The 17802-nt window shown below is 39.7% G+C and overlaps 1 protein-coding gene across 5 annotated transcripts in view; it reads left to right on the top strand.

Moving 5' to 3' along the window:
* The window catches only part of LOC115040701 (protein diaphanous homolog 3-like), a 146548-nt gene that overhangs the window by 102734 nt on the left and 26012 nt on the right, over positions 1 to 17802 (top strand). The window lies entirely within an intron of this gene.

The following is a 17802-nucleotide window of genomic DNA, read 5'->3' as shown; positions in this document are numbered from 1 at the left end:
CATTGATGGCAATGATAAAGGGCCTTACTCTGTTGTTCTGCTAAGACTTATCTGAAATTAGATTGGAAAAGGACGAGGGGGAGGGAGATATACAGGGTGGGAGGAAAGAGACGGATAGAGGTGGCTGTAACATAAGAAATGGAGAGAAATGGTGTGCAGAAGAAAGATAGAGCCAGCTGGAAATGCTGGAACTTAGGAAGAAATATTGTCCTTAGATGCTGTGTTTTTGAGTTTTTTAACATAAGAGGAACATGTAAGAGGTATATTGTATTAACTGCAGATTAGAGTGAAAACAATTTACTTTTCTCCCAAATAACTACACCTTTGGTAACCATGTTGTACAAAGACCCCACAGTGTGTTTTTCCTGGAGAAGGAGGTCCTGGAAGGTTGCTGCCCCAGTTGCCCCCTGCTGGCAGCTTCACACATGGTCTTGTTGACGGATAAAGCTCAAACCTTTAGTCTGTCACTGCAGGCATCATACTCACTGCCAGCCTCCCAGAGCAAACACAGCTAATATCTTTTCACTGCCCAGCCCCAGCACCAGCTCAGCCCTCTCAGTGCCCATTCAACTTAATTTCCCCCCTCTCTGCCATCTGCCTCCTAAATAACACTCCTCCTCATTTCCCTCCCATTCCATATCCCCACTGTCTTCTTCTATACTCTCATGGTCTGACAATGGCCCTCCCCAAACATAATTGCCTTTTATTGGTGTGGAGGCTCTCTAGTTCTCCTGGCTCTCTCCATCTCTCCCCTTCCCTTCCCTTCCCTTCCCTTTCGTTCTCTTCTTCTATCACAAGGAGGTCCGAGCCTTCATTGTCCTGGGTTTAGATGCTGGAGTGAGTGAAACCCTTGGGGTGTTCTCATTTCAGATGTGAGGTGATAAAGTTCATTCAGTGGCACGAGCCCTTGAACAGCTGCTTTCACTTAAATACTCTTTTATAAATTATCTCAGCGGTGTTTATACACTTCAAAACAGAAACATCTGCATCAGAAGATATTGCAGTTAGTCATGAAGGGGAGATATTTGAATAGTTGATCTTAACATGCATGTTGCCATTACACGCTCACACCGAGGGAGATTTAAGTGCTCCGGGCTGCTGTCTGCATAAACAAATCAGATGGCTGTTAGGTGTGCTCTCCTTCACAAGATTTTGATGAGACTATGGAGTAGTTTGATGATGGCTATAATGCTTCATAGTCATCATAAGCATGATTACCTTGTAATAGAAAATAGGTTTCAAGACATCCCTTGAAATCTACTCTGCTGTTAGCTCCATATCAAAGGGAGAACCCTGTTCCTTCCCTTATTTTCCTCACGCCCAGTCCACCTTCCTCTTTCCCTCCTATTATAGTCTTTGGTTTGATTGAAGGTCCTGGCCCGAGTTCCCAGCATTTTTCTCTGCTTCCTCTGGCTCTCATATCCTCCGCTCTCCTATCCTAAATTGGCTCAGCACACTTTAACATGAGCCAGCAGCTTAGGTGTTTAGCTTGGTCTACAGTCTCCCTCAGCACGCATGCACACACACACAAACATAAAAGTGCACGGACACACCCGCAGACTTCAGGGGATGAAGGTAAGCAGGCTTTGTGGGAGCTGTGGTCTGAGTCAGGATAAGGCTGTGGGGCTGTAGGGCTCCTCAAGAGTCTAAATTGGATTGGGCTCCACAGAATGATGGAGCGATGGTGGTTAGCCACACAGGTGTAAGAGACTTATTGAATTTAGAAAGCAGCCATAGCACTTTAACTGTGTCCTTCTGAAAACACTCTCCAGGCACTGTCTGGTCATTTAGGCCTGCTTTGCAAGCCCTCATCACAGGCTCACTGACCGCCAAGCTGGTGTGTGCACCTATACATCTTTTTTTTTTTTTTATTATTCTAATCACTGTGTGTGACAGAGAGCAACAGCCTTGATGTGCGTATGACATGAAAAACCAGAGGTGCATTGAGAGGTGTGTGCTATAATGGCCCTGTCCTGGAATGATCCATTATGGAGAGAGTGGGGAGGAAGAGGATCTATCAGGAGATAAATGATTTGCGTCTTCAGGAGAAATTACTTCAGATGTCTTTAGTAACACTGGGAAATTATCATGTGTGGTACAGTTTTGTATTAGATTGAAGTAAAGGTCACATTATGTAGTTATTTTTCAGTCCTTGTACCTGAAAGAGTCACCCAAGCCTCTGGTTATATGAGGTATATGATTTTTTTTTTTTTAATTATTATTTTATTTTTATTTTTTTCCCAGAATTTATTTTTCTGTGTGTTGTTTTGTGGTTTATGCAAGCTGCTATTCAAGACTTTAAATGGGTTGGGTGTAGGTGCAAAAAATAGTAAGAAATGACTAATAGGCTTAATTTGGGACTCTGCTCATGCTGTCTTTCACTGTTGTGCTGCAGAAATGATTAAGACAAACCTGGGAAGGAATGAAGTTACAATGAAAGTGAAAAAAGTAGCATTGAAAAAAAGTTTGTTTCTTCGCAACTCAGTATGTTCTATGTGACTACATGTGAGATATTTGTGGAAAAACTAGCGGTGAGAATCAGTCACTGTTGCATCCTGAAGTGAAATATGCTATTAGATGCTTGCCTTTTGATTGGGCCTCTTATAGACTGATATGTAAATTCCACTGCAAGTTTGCACTGTATCGTGCAAATTGCATTCGTTTGTTCATTCGTCTGTCTCATTTCTCTCCAGTCATATCACTGTCAATTATAGGAGAAAGTTTCCAATCCTTCTAGTGTTCTTTTTTTTTTTCTTTTTAAACTTACTTTTTGACTTTGTTTTGTCTCTATTTTATCTTGTCCCTGGCCTCCCTGCATTTCTCCCAGACATGACATAAGCAGAAAAAGTAGTGGTTATTAAATAATTTTAGTGAGCTCAACACAAAAAAAGGAGCCCTCCCTTTTCTAGATTTATTTGAGTTTATGATGTATGTCATTGTTTCAAAAGTGTAGCCTTGAAAGCTTCTGATTCATCTGCATTTGATGATAATATATCATCCAGAAATCGCACACAGCCCATGCGCTTTTCATTAAAGTTACAGATTATAGCTTCATTCAGTCTCCCCTTTCACGCATGCATACTCGTGCATTCACCGCCAGCTTAAGCCCTGCATTTTAATGATGTACAGACAGAAGGTTAAAGGTTGATTCTGGGTCAGGGCGTTAGTTCTGGACAGGTGTACTGCTGCCTGTTTTCATGTCCACAATCATTTGACCACTTGGAGTCAAAGTGTCTCTCTCATCACCAACTTGATAGGTAGTTTAGATCTTTTAGTCTTCTTGTAGACAAAGGCGTATCCAGATGGGAAAATACACCTTGACCTGCCTTTGTCTGCCTGTCTTAAGAGCTACACTTAGTGTGTGTGTGTGTGTGTGGGGTGGGGGATGCACGTGCCTACATGTTTGAGTGCGCACACATGCATTGAACAGATGAAGCAAGAGGGCACCTTAACAAAGTGGCTAGTATAATAGTGTCCAGCCTGTGCAGTGAGACGTGTGGAATAGTAATTGAGCGCTGTAGAGAGCATTGAAGGAAAGCATTTTTTCATCTTTATTCAGCCTTAATGAGAACAGTGGTCTCTTTTTATCAAATTCCCTGCTGGAGCAATGCTAACACAGTTAGACCAGGTCGCACGTGGGAGCTGTTAGTACATCTTTCAAAGAAATGCTTTGAGTTTTGTTGCAAATGCATGTTGTGATATGTTAACATAAATAGTGACGACATACTCTCATTGAGTATCTCATTGAGTAAGAGGAAAAGCCTGAAGCATCTGTAGCAAATGCATTCTTATTCAAAAAAACTTCATGCTTTGTAATCCATGTCCAGTTGAAAATTGTAAGTGGATGAGAAATGCAATAGTGTGCTGTATATTTACTGGACTGGTTAGAGAGGTCAGTGCAATGGATGCAAGCTGTGTGAATGTGCACAGACACACACACACTCTGATACCAAGCGTAACTGTTTTCACTCAACCCTAAATAGAAAAGAGATGATAACAAACGCCTCTTCACACTGCTCCATGTCATTCTGCTATACATCCCATGTTTTTCGTGGAGTCCTAAGCCGATCGGTCTCCTCAGATATCCACGTTTAGCTGGATTATGAGGAAGGTGGCCCGGAATAAAGGCTGTGGGTCGTGAAATAGGAAGTGGTTTGGAGCATGTGAACTCAAGGACCCTAATCAGGCCATTCACACCAGCTCAGGCCCCTACAAGCAGATGAGGCCACTAACATGGGATTGCTGTTAGCTGATTTTTGAGATGAAACAAAACCAGAAAAACCAAAGAGCAAAAAAAGTTTGATGATTATCTCATTAACACTGAACGCCCTAGTTTTTTTGCTTTTTGGCTTTTCATTATTTTTTTTTTCTTTTATTGTTTTTCTACAAACAATAACAGAAAGGGAGAGACAGTACATTTAACTTACACACTGTTAAAGACCACCATACAAGGTGGAAAGGTCAAAACAAACAAACAAAAAAAACCATAATAAAATTAAAGGGGGTGGGGGACAGAGGGATCGAGTGCAGCTTAGTGAGATGCGTGGTCAGATGACAAAACCACGAGAGAGAGGCACAGGTTTTAATCTTGAAACAAAGGCTCCTCTCAAGACCCTGGGGAAGGCAGGCATCCCGCGAACAATGTCCATTACGTCCTTCCACACTCGTTGGCCCTCATTATAAACCTCAGAAAGATTAGATGCGGCTCCCTCCGTAGCGATTGTCTCAAGAAGTTGAAGGCCACTGTCCGTCTTTCAGCTTATCTACATCCTTTCAGTTTGTTGCTATTAGACTTTTAGCTGTCATGCATTGAGTTGTTTTAAGTTGTCTGCTGCGTTTGGGCCAGGTTCCTTCAACAGTGTGGTTCAAAAGGCACAATGCTGGGTCACACTGAACAGTAGAGCCAATGATCTTTCCCAGAGAATGTGTAACACTCCCCCAAAAGGTTTTTACTTTAGGACAAGTCCATACCATATGGTAAAAGGAACCTTTATCTTCTAACTTCTAACCTTTAAGATCAGATTCAGATGCACCCATTCTATGCAATCGAGCAGGGGTGGAGAATACACAATCATCTTGTTCTTCACCGATTTAAATATTTTATGTAATGTTTTCCATATAATATATTATATATTATAAATATATACAGAATTTAAGACACATTAAGACACAAAAGACTTTCATTCCTTTATCCCATCCTCATCTCTAATGTGCCACTATTTCTTTTTCTCTTCATCACTCTATCTCCATCTCTTCCCTTTTACCATCCCTTTTTTCTCATGAACTTGTTATGTACATTGAGAATAAGCTCTTACATAGTACTTTAGTTAATAATGCAGTGAGAAATGAAGTCATTTTCACCCTGGCTTTGTGCTGATTAAATTTTACAGCAGCCTTATCGCCAAGCCACACACAGTCCTGGTCCTCCCACATTTACCAGTGCCAGCAGCCATATCACATAGCAGTCAAGGAGAGAAGGAGAGAGAGAACTACAGAGATTATAATATGAACTTCTGTTGTCATGGGAGGGAAATGAGTACAATCTCCCAAAAGATGATGCTTGAGTTCTGTCTCTTTGGTAATACCTTTGGTGGTGGTGTTATAGTGACGCCCCCCCAAACTCCTTACCCACTTGCATAGACACACACCCATCTCACATTTCCTACTCCCACTTGTCAAACATTCTTTCTATTCTTTTTTTTTACTACTATTATTTTTGTTTTTGTTTTGTTTTTTTAATCTTTTTAGAAGGCTTGCTCTTTGGTTTTGTGCTTCAAGCCTTCATTTCTAACTGGCCACACTGTGGACCTTGGTGGAAAGTACCACGTCTCTGTTTGGATGCGTTTCTATGGTTGTCACTGAGCTGTCTTGACACAGAGGTAAAGAGGAGGATTTAAGTAGTAGTAATGAAAGCAGATCAAGTATGATATAAAATTCAATTCAACTACCTGCAATAAATGATCTGTAAACAGGCCCATCTCCAGGTATCAGTGTCTCATGCCAAACACCAAAGCTCCTGTTGTTGATGATTCCCAGGACCACTTTCACACATCTGTGGTGATAAAATGATCCCATACTCCTAAAACTGTCTCACCTCTGTGTTGCTTTCTCTGGTTGTCATTTCCACTGCCCCTCCACTTGCCATGCGCCTCTTCCCTGATTCAGAGGCAGCGGCAGGAGTTTCCTGCCGATAGAGCTGAAAGGCCAGCCCTCAGGCAGCAGGATCTGTTTGATGCTGGATTTCACTGAAAAGAGTGGGATTTGGGCTTTGCTGATCGGTTATTATACCACTCCTTTATGTCCATAACACTCACAAATTCAGCATGGACACACATACACACCCTTGTGGACACTCAGCCTTGAGGAACAGGGCCATGTAATGTATGCATCTCTAGCCTCAGGGCTAAAGAGCTTCATTAGTCTGGCACGAGCTTTGATTAGTATCCTCAGGGGTACAAATTAGCAAACAAGCTCAAGTGATCCTATGAAGTACTCACTCAGGGATTTTCTGTGGATATATGAGCACTTCACAAGCATATGATTTTGCCTGGCATTCCGGACTTTTACCTTAAATTACATTTTCTTGGAGTCTTTTTAGTAATGATACTCTGAAAGTGGGCATGGGAAAACTCTGACGATTCAGTCATTAAAATCCTGCTTTGGTTAGGCTGTTAATGTGTGGAGATGTAGCTTTTGCATGTGCTTTGTCCACAAAGCACCATACAATAACCATATAATAACCATACTTGACATTCTCCTCTCCTCCAGCCTGCAGGGATTAGCAGATGCTTTCCATTCCAGTTGAGCCCTTTAAGGCCTTCTTGTTTCGACTGTATCTGCTGGCCTGCCCTTTGGTAGGGCCCTTCTGAATGTCAAAACTCAATGTTTAGCATCACAATAAAACAGATATGGGGCAGAGGAGTAAATGGCAGAGGCAATGAACGAAAAGATTATTTAAAAGGCCTGCAACTGGTCACTCACTGCTATGAAGTCAGGCTGTCTTTGTTTATGAAACTTGAAGTTACTGTACTCTAAGCCTGCAAATAAATCTATCTACTAAATATAGCTGCTCTATTGCCAATGTATGAAGGGAGCAAAACCTGAGTGGTCATCTCAATGTCAAATCTAGTCACAACTGACCAGTTTCATTAATGGAGTGGTGTTTGAAGTGTAAAGAAAAAATGCTTTTTTGTCCTCCTCCTTCATATTTCATAATTTTCTGTGCAATATATTATGAACTTGCCTGCTGGATGGCTGACCTTGAGGTTGTGAAGTTGTCTTATTGTTATAACTAGATGGTGGACTAATTATTTATATTGTGCCCTCCAGAAACAGACTGTGGCACAGCTGTTTTCATATTTTGATTAATAATTTAGATTTGAGCTTTCTGTTGTTTCCAACTTTCTGACTAATAATGATTCACACATAAATCTGAATCAGTCTTGTGGAATCTTTGTTGCACCTGTTTTTGGGACTTGGAGTTTCCTGGCCTGAATCTTTTAGTGGTTACTTTGGTTATAATGGTGTTATGGTAAAAACATTATTCTGTTTATATGTATCTTACATGCAGTTTTTCTAATAAAGTCAGAATTATAGGGGCCAGGGAGAATATTTTGTAGAAAGAAAAACAAATATCATAAAAACCCTTAATTAATTATCCAATCACAGCCTAGGGAGAATTGGAGTCTGAAAATTGAATAAATCAATCAGAAAAAAATTGACTGACAAATAAAAAAATAATTATTTAGGGAATCTTATTGTAACTTTTTAAAAATTAAATGATAGAACAATTGATTACTTCAAATCTTAATGTTAACATAATCATGACCAGTGAACTTGATAGTTTTTGGGCTGGAGCTGTGGTTTGTTTTGATTTATGTATAAAGCTGATTTATTTATTTCTTTTTTTGTAAACGGGCAAAGTAATTAGCCTGTCTAGTTTGAATGGTAATTTTCAATGTCAGACAAAGAGAAAGAGGCTGTCTGAATGTATTCCACAGATAGTTCTGTTTGTCCACACAAGCTGCCACACACAGATACTGACACTTGCGCACACACACATTCTATTCAGCAAGCAGGAACATCTCTTGACAGACGTAATTATTTATAAAATGTGTTCTGATACAACATTTTCATGCTAAAATAATTGAAACTTGCTTACTTAACTCAGAATGCAGCAGGTGTAGCAGGGAAGTAGGAATGTACTGACTTTACTGTTTAGTGCACCAAATTACTCTCGATGTAAGTCCACCTTATGCATATTTGGATCTGTGGCACTTTAATCTCATGTGTTTTGCTAATTTTTTTAATAAGACTGTGTAGGATGTTCTATTTGAAAAAAAAAAAAATATTCGCAATGTAAATGTTTTGTTTCTTTCATTGAATTCAAAATTAGGCCTAGAAGGTTTCCCAAACATTGCAGTCAGACACAACGGCTTGCAAGTTAATAGCCAAAGAAATCATGTTTACATACTTTAAGGTATAGAGGGTAGAAATGTTTAGTTTTTTTTATCTGTCTTACTTTTAGTATTCGGAGAATATAGTCTAGTGTTACTGAATAGAGATTACTAAGACTGTGTTTTTGTTAACGACTACACCAACAAAAAAATTTCTTTAGAAACATTCATTTCAGGACTACACTTCTATGTCATGTCTGCAGGAGTAAGCTGTGGCTTTACAACTCTCTGACATAGATTACACTACAGTGGAAAGCTTTGCAAAGATAATACCAAAATCCTAATGTGTCCTGGCAGCACACTTGCACATATACCCTGAAGTGGCTCTTGGAAAACATCTGCCCTTTTTCTGTCCTTCCTACATAGACAAAGAGTAAAACTGAGCAGCCTGCATGAGCTCAGAAGTCTGAGAGGGTTAATGAACAAGGCTTATCCACCTCACAAGGTTTTAGAAAGAACAGGCTGTCTGTCTGTAAATCATCCATCAGCCTCTCCAGTGAGCTGATCCTGAGCTCAAACAACAGAAGGTGTTTGGGCTACAGCGAAGGGGACATTACTTATCAGGGGAAGTGTGTGATTATGAGGCCTCTGTATGAGACGGGTAGGACTAAAAGATGATCTCAAATTGTTTCATGAAACATGCAAAGAATAGGCCATGGGTCCCTGTGAAAAATAACCACTTGAAGGCTGTATGAATAAATAAGTTGGTGCTTTTTGAATAGAGCACACTGTACAGGTTCAACCATTTCTTCTAAAATGTATATAATATAGCCCTTGAGTGCTGAAGTTATTCTTGATGTCTCGATGTCCTTTTCTTGCTAATTACTATAATCGCTGGCCTTCTAGCTTGTTACTCAGTTGTGTCACATTTGAAAAACACCTTACTCGGAAATAAATGACAAAATGTAGCACTTTTTCCCTTTTTACAGGATAATTATCTGTCCCAGGTGTTAGAGAGGGGAAAATGAGGAGCACCAAAATAGATCAGGGAAAGAGAATAGTCTATGATCTTCTCCTGGCAGTGTAGTGGAATCAAATAATGAAACACTTAATGTTAAACTGTTGTGCTTTTCATGTGCAAATTCAACTTCACACATTGACAGTTCACACTGGCTCTGTAGATGATTGGTTTGGATCTTCGTTATGTTCCAGTTCCCAAGATTGAAGGATTCATACTTTGATGAAAGGGTGTAAGGGAGTTGACATCTACTTTAGTAGGCTTAAATTATCTACTTTGAAGAACCAAACAGAGATAAATAAATATGAACAAGCAATACTACAGACCAACTTCCCTCTGTTTCAGTTTCATCAAAATTTCAGAGCTGGTTGACTCCTTAGATACAGATAGAGTGAGGGGGAGTACGGAGGTGCATTTTCCTGAAGACTGTCTGTGTATATAGCATTTTGTTGTTTCAAGTTAACTTTATTTTCCACAACTTAAGCCCTTGCTTCTTTCCCAGTTTGTCAGATAGAAGGGGAGCAGTATTGCACCTTTTAGTTTGTTCTCCACTGAAAACATAGCCTTGGGCCCGGGGTGTACCACCCGAGGGTGGAAACCTCAAACCGTTGTCCTGCTCTTGTCAACGTATAGTCATAACACAATAACACCAACAGAATGGGGCTATTATAAAGTTCTCAGCATAGATTTCACTTGTATTATATCCAGTGATATGAAAATCCATTTGAAAAGGAAAATATATCATGCTCATTCTTAATTATCTGTTTGAGAAATAGTTTAGAGGGAGTACCTACCTCAGTTGTTTATTATTTTATTTATTTATTTATTGTTTTATTATATTGGATCTGATTTCCTCATTTCTGTGTATTTTTTCACCTGTTGTGTTGGCATGAACCGGTTGTCATATGTCTGATAACACAACTGCATTGCGTGCATTGTATTAATCAAGGCCTGATGAATCATATAGTGTGCACCCTGCCAGTTTTGGCGTAATATAGGTATGTTGGGTAAGCTACTGGGGATTTTCAGCAGTACTTCATTCATTTTTTTGGTGTTGTGTCAACATCAGACAAATATCTTAAATCAGATTGAATGTCACCATGGTTAATTTCCACTTTTGGAATTTATGTGCACTGATCCTGCAAGATCAGTTACAAAGCAATTCCTCTCGTAAAATTAACCTTAACTTTTGTGATATGGTCCTACAGTATAATATGTTGATGATCAATGCTTCTAGGTAGGTAAAGCTGACCAAGACAGAAAGTGAAAAGAAGAAGGGTGGTGTGGGATGCTGAGCCCAGAGTACAAAGAATGTTAACAGACAGGTGTCTATGTCTTTCTTTTTTTTGTTAATCTTCACCCTCTCTGTGTGGCTTTCTTTCTTTCTTTCTCTCTCCTGACTGATTAAATTGCCAATGATTTATAAGAAATGTCACTCGCAGGTGCAGCAGACTTGTTTTGTCCTTGCCAGAGCAAAGTAGAGCCTGAGCTAGGCAGCTTTGCTTATCAATCAATGCCTCTCTTCTCTGTTCCACCACCATTATCGGTGCAAAGCTTACTGGATCACCCATCTCTAAACCTGGGGCTAAATAGTTGTCATGGAGACAGTACTGTGTAGCAGCACAGAAGGTGAAGCAAACAGGAAATGACAGAAAAAATCTCAAGGTATCGACCTGTTGGTTGCAGACCTGTATTTCATAGATAGTTATAGATTGTTCTGTGAGAATGATGCTTTGTTAGTGATAGTTTGGCTATTAAAGGTACCAAAGCCAACAATTCCACATCCTACTGTAAACTGAGTATTCTCAGGTGTAGTCATATATGAAATATATTAATAAACATAGGAACTATTCAGACAGTCAGTCAGAAACTCTGTATTTCAAATTCACCAGCTTTTAAGATGTCTTATTTTTCATCTGATACTATGATATGGTCCTAGACTATATTGTGTTGCATCTTTACTCTTTTCACAACGGATGCAGAGCTACTGAACTGTGTTAGCTGTGTTGGGGCCACCAGCAGCCTGAAAACTACAGTTTAAGACTGACGGTTAGCTCAACAGGGAGGGTGAGATCGAAAATCTTGAGTAATGATACTTTTGTTGACCCTCATTTTTTTTATAGTGAGCAGGTTCCATGTCTGGGCTCAACTTGACCTACAGGGAGAAGGGAGGTGGACGCTGGTAGGAACAGAAACTGGAGGGAAAACTGGTCTATGAAAGACTGTCCAAACTCACTAGTCTTTTAGGCATTAACACTGATTACAGTATAACATTGCTGTAATGGAAAGACCCGCTTTATAAGTATTTAAAGTGTGGGATAATAGATATGTCAAGCAGGTCAGTATATATAAATGTGTGTGTGTGTGTATAACAGTACGCTAAAGTCATGGTTCGGTATGTACCTCGGTTTTCAAAAACAAGGTTTGGTTAATTTTTATTTATTAAAAAAAAGTTATCTTGTTTTGCATTCATTGTCAATTGAAAAAAATAAACATAACAGGTTCCTGATCCAAGATGGTTCTTTTTAAATAGAAACATACCTGGGTCGAAGTAGGAAAGTAAAAATAAGTAATAAAATAAAAGTTCAATCAAAGTGCGGCACATAGAGAATACTGTAAGCTCACATGCGTAATTCTTCAGTGTAAATATCTTATCCTAGTTTATGTGTAAGAAAAGAACAGTTACTGATTGTGGATGCAATAAACCTCCTGTTCTGTTTGATTCAAGTTCATAACGAGGTACTGATAGCTGAGGTTTTGTAGGTATCTCACAGAAATGGAAAAAGCTTTAATGCATGGAGTGTGCTGCACCTCTATGTTATGTGACAGTTGAAACATATTTTTTATTTTCCAAAACATGTAACCCCTTTTGCAGAATTTAAGTGAAAAATTTAGTACCAACACAATGATTTTTTTTTGCATGAATTGGAAGGAAGGAAGGAAAGAAGACACATGACACCTGGCATGTAAACCTTGCCCAGTAAATCTTAGATGGAAAATAAGCACTTTCTTGCATGTTAAAGAAAATAAAATCGACCTTTTCACAATAAAGTATGGACGTTCACTTTGCCCCTTCCTTCCCAGCCATAGCCATAGACTGCCTCTAAAAGCAGATTAATTGGATAATGGCTTTCTCCTTTTTTTCCCCGTTACTCGTCTTGCTTGTCGCCAACAATTACCAGTTCTGGCAAGGTTTATTGTCCATTCTGCTGTACCTCGTTAAAAGAATACTGCGTCTTATTAGCCCAAATTTAACTTTTTAATAACCTCCTCTTGGAGCACAGATCTACTTAAAGCAACAGCTTTTAATTGTGCTCTCTGCAGTATTTTCTTATAGTTTAGCAGAGACTGCTGTCTTGCATTTGTGTTGTGGCTGCACAATGGGTTTGGATCTAATTTTTCCTAAAAGCATCGCTCCTATAATGTGTGCAAATAAAAATTCTACAAGTTACTTATTGATTTTCATGTTGGACTGAAGTGTCATAAGTGCTGCTGTAGTCATCAGATGATGATAGCATACAGCAAATAGTACGCAGTAGACTTATACTGTAACTGCTTTTAGAAGTGAGAAATTACTTTTATGTTTTACATTATCTTTGCATTCACGCGTCTCTGCAAGCATATACATATGCATAGCTCAAGTAACAATGTGTGGGCCAATTGACAACGGCCTCTCATGGGGGCTTGTTAAATAGAAAGTCAGCATCACAGTGAAATATCTCACACAGCATCTATCATACATGAAAGGTACGTCTCTTTTTTAAGCTGGAGAGAAACTGTGGTTCAAGTATGTTGCTAATTTAGAGGTATTGAGTTGAACGGGCTGAAGGACCAGTGAGGACCAGTAAAATGATAAAAACAAATATGGACTCTGTAAGATATAAAGAGAGTTATGGCGACAATCAGGGCTTTAACCATACATGATCCTTTTTTTGTTGCTACTAAAAACACAGTTTAATGTGAATGTATTCAAGCTGACATAAATATTAAGCGCTCAAAAAAAAAAAAAAACCTGCTTAAGCTAAATAACTCCTGGTATCCTGCTGCTACAGTTTACTTACAGAACCCTCTCCCCTCAAACAACCTAATCTCTCCTCACACCATATCTATCTAGTATAATATCTGTTCTTTCCAGCTGGCAACCTCCTCTGGTCTTTGTTTCCCCATTTGTTAGCCATTTTTCTCACTAAGATGCCGATGCTAAAATACCAGGCCATGCACATTTTTAAAATAAATAAGCCACAGTCAAGCACAAGTATAAATCAAGAAGAACCCTGCAAGCCTATAGTCAGGATACATTGCAGCATATTTCATCATTAACTTATGTGTATTTGTAATTCATCCACAGCTGTTTTGTGAACCTTTTTATTTTATTTCGAAAATCATTTGCATGGCAAATTTTTTAGAGGAATGCCTTGGACAAGTGTTTTAGGGTCTTAAACGCATAATATTGATGCATGAAGGTAAAATTAATAAATTCAAGCTGAAGCCCTGGGTATTCCTCTCAAACTGCACAGGTTATTGTCCTATTTTTAGAATTTTATTTATATAATAATTTTATTCTATCAAAAATGTTGATATATATATATATATACATGCACACACACACACATCAATAATAATAATAATTAGCCATCATTTATGAGCAGTCCAAGAAGTGGGGAGTTTTATAGCACTTCCTTCACAAGACAAGAAGTCAAGTAACTTTTGTTTGCTGGAGTTTTGGGTTTGGAACAGAAGGCAAAGGGCCTCCCATCACCCAGCTATTCCATACGTAATAGTTAATGTTTAACTGTAAACATACAGTGGAATTGCCCAGTAAAGAAAATATACTAATTGATTGAGTACGTGTCAGTTACAGATGTTAGATCAGGATCTGAATTGGATGGCCTGCCAGGAAAAGTACAATCAATGCATGACTGTTTTGAAATATCATAGTAGGGTTACTTTTGTCCAGTCCTTAACTTTTCACAGGACCTTTTGATGGTCAAGACTTAAAGGATTTGGTGTCACTGGATAGAATTTGTTTCAGGGTTTCCATGAAGCTCATCTTGGTGTAATACAGTGTGCAGAGTAGCTGCACAGGGTCCATTGTACTCTAACACAAAGAAAAGGGCTGTTTGGGTTTAAGCGTGATGCCAGTGATTTAAAAATGGCCTCTAATAGTCCATTCCACGAATATTGTCTTTTTCCTGTGTGCAAGTGGCTAAAACAGTGCAAATGACTTTCGTGATCACAAAGTTAACATATGTGGCCTTGAGTGAAATATTTCAACCAAATTTGATGGTCATGATATTCAGAGCAATTTTTCGCATTCTTCATGGAATGAGTTGTAAAAGGTTTGTTGACCACAGACTGTTCCTCCTGCCTATCATCAGGGTTAGAAATTGAATTTGTCCAGTACTTTGCTTTACCGCTAAACACCTGACAAACTGACATTCCTGTCATTCTAGGCTACAATGCATGGGTGGTTTTAATAATAAGCTAGCATGGTAATAGCTGACATTAATATAACAGCCTCTCAAAGTTGTCAGCATGGCTGATTTTAATTTCTTTTTCTTTTCTTTAAACTAGTCCACCAGAATAGATAAATTTGTATGAACCTTGAGAAACAACTTGGTGCCTATATGAATACCTGGCCTGGTTTGACCTTTGTCAAACTGGGTCAGGTATTCACTTTTTTTTTTTTTTTTTTTTTTGCTGTTGTCATAATTTGCCACTGCAAAAGAAATAGATTTTCCCTTTGCTGAAAAATGAAGCATCTTTGTTTGGCTTTCACAGTTTGCTAACAGCTGTCTCTTACCCACAGACACACAAAATAGTGAAATTGGGTAAGGAAGGAAGAAAGACGTTGGACAACAGTATGGTAAATTTATTCACCAGTATGCGTTTGGAATTTTCCTATTAGCATGATCTAGACCACATGACTCTTGTTTCTATACAGCCATTGATTGAAAGTAGGTGTTTGTGCGTGTTTGTATCCCTGTGGGTTGAAGCTAATCATCAAACAGTGACTTGGGCCAGAGTTTGCTCATGATAGTCTGCCAGCTGATGTTCATTAAACATTTGGCACACGACTGGCTGTCTGGACACCGGGCTCCCCATGGCAGTATGTGTGTGTATATAGACTGTTTACAACAAGACTTAGAATTTGGCTTAAATTCATAGCAGCCTTTTGGTGCTTGGTGGTTTTTGATGCTCACTGAATGAGATACATTTTGGCGAGTACTCAAAAATTTATCTGTAATCGATTTCCAGCCCTAAACTTTCATAGTGGCAAACTGTGCACTCAGTCCTACCTCAAGTACTGTCAGATGAATAAGGCACATTCTGTTGTGTTCATTAGCTCTGTCAACTTTACACTTTGAAGTCTGCCATTTTGTTCTTTTAACAAGCTTTTCTATATCGACATATACATATTGACAGTGGAGTTGGGCCAAGGTCAGTGGGACAGTATAACACACAGGCCACTTCACACTGTATTCACAACACATCCACAAGTACACATTTAATGACAAACAATTGATTCTTCTCTTCTACAGCACCCCGATCTAAATTGCATCAACCTCTTATCTCCTGGTATGGTAGCTTTTGCTGCTGTATTGTGTTTTGTCTTGAACATGAGCACCAGTTTTATTGTTGATACTTTTTTTTTTTTTTTTTTTTTGTCCATCTATGAATGCCTCATCAGTCACTCCCTGACTCACCCTCAGTATCTCTCTTACATACAATACACACACACACAGATCCGTGCATTCTTTCTGTCACACAGTTTTCCCTCCATCCAGTTCCTTTTCCCATGTTGACAGAGATGACAGTTGAAACCACTCCCTAACTGGTTAGCCGTCAGGCACCATTTTGCCCCTGCCATTCAAACGTCTTCACCTGACTCTGTCGATGTCAACCCATATCAAATCATTACCTCAGGGTCACAGATGTTCCATTTCAATTTCAGGATGTTTCTGCAGTTTTGAGCACAGGAAAACTGAATCTACAGTGACTGAAAAGAAATTTTCTCTTTCCCCCAAAAGACAACCTTTGGAAGACATTTTACAGAAGATTTAGAAAAAAAGAAAAACATTTATGAAGAGGTTTTATTTTTTTTTCTTTTCTTTTCTTTTTCCTTCAGTAAAAAGCAAATATCTGTGTTAAGAATAGAATGGTGTGCTGCTGAGAAAGGGGAGACAATAGAGTCCATACCGCTCACACACCCTGTCCCTTGTGCCAGTATGCTTTAACTGTAGATAACTTTTACTTGTTCGCTGTACGTTTGTGCAGATGAGCCTTCAGTTACTTCTTAAAACATGCCACTCCGGCATCTGTATTCCGATAGCAAGACATACATTCTCCTTCCACTTCAGATAAACCTCGTGAAATCAGTATAAAGTCTTAACGAAACTTCTCCAGGATGCACTGGGACTCGTCATCAGTGTTGTGCCCTGGGGTCATATGGTGTTTCATGTCTAACAACATACACCCTCACCCAGGCGACCTAGCCAGGGTAGGTGAGGCCCTGACTTGCATCCCAGCAGCTACCCATGGATCAGCCCTCTTTGTCCAAAGCCCCCTAGTGGCTTTTTCTGCGGCCTTGCTGGCAGATTGAATGGCCCTCTTCTAGGCTGAAGGAATGTCCTGCAAATCCTCTACAGCCAACTTCTATGGGCTTGTAGAATGTTTTCCAGCCTCTGCCCCTGCACTCCTCCACTAGTTCCTGGTACTTGGCACGCTTCCTCTTATTGGCTACCTTAATGTGTTCTTCCTAAGGCACGGTCAGTTCCAGTATGAATAGGCGTTTTGGGGCCTCTGAGGTGATGATCAAGTCTGGACGGAGTAAAGTTGTTGCGGCAGGTCAGCCTGCAGCTGCCAATCAGAGGCTGTATGAGGAGGCCTGTTGTTAGTTTTGGCTGAGTCTGGGATTTTTCTCCAGCTTTGATGAAAGTGACTGTTTTCTTTGGTGCATGGTGGTGTTTGCCTGTGTTAATGGCTGACACTAAACTCTCAGCACCTGCCTAAAGCACCTGGCCATGTCGATAACGGCCATGATGCCTGCATGATGTTTGACCGGGTGATGCTGTGCTGCAGCGTACTCTCCTATCTGGTCAAAGCTCCCTGTTTGAAATTACTTCAACTTGAACTTCAACACCATGGACCTTGACTTGCAGGGCTGAAAACTCATCCTGGAACAGGTGATGAGTTTCCTAAGACCTTCCCAAGACGGCGCAGTGTTCCTGAAGTCGTCCATGTAGGCTCTTATCAGTGGCTGGTGCAACCAGACTTGGTCAAGGGCCCTCTGCATTCCACCTCAGCTGACTTGACCACCATGTTCATGGCAAGGACGAAAAGGATAACAGAGATGGTGCAGCCTGTTATTATTGATTTTTCAAGGTG

Source organism: Echeneis naucrates, chromosome 3 (assembly GCF_900963305.1).
Source record: "Echeneis naucrates chromosome 3, fEcheNa1.1, whole genome shotgun sequence".
Lineage (NCBI taxonomy): Eukaryota > Metazoa > Chordata > Actinopteri > Carangiformes > Echeneidae > Echeneis > Echeneis naucrates.
The sequence above is the reverse complement of the archived record's forward strand: the minus strand, read 5'-3'. Positions and strand labels throughout refer to the sequence as shown.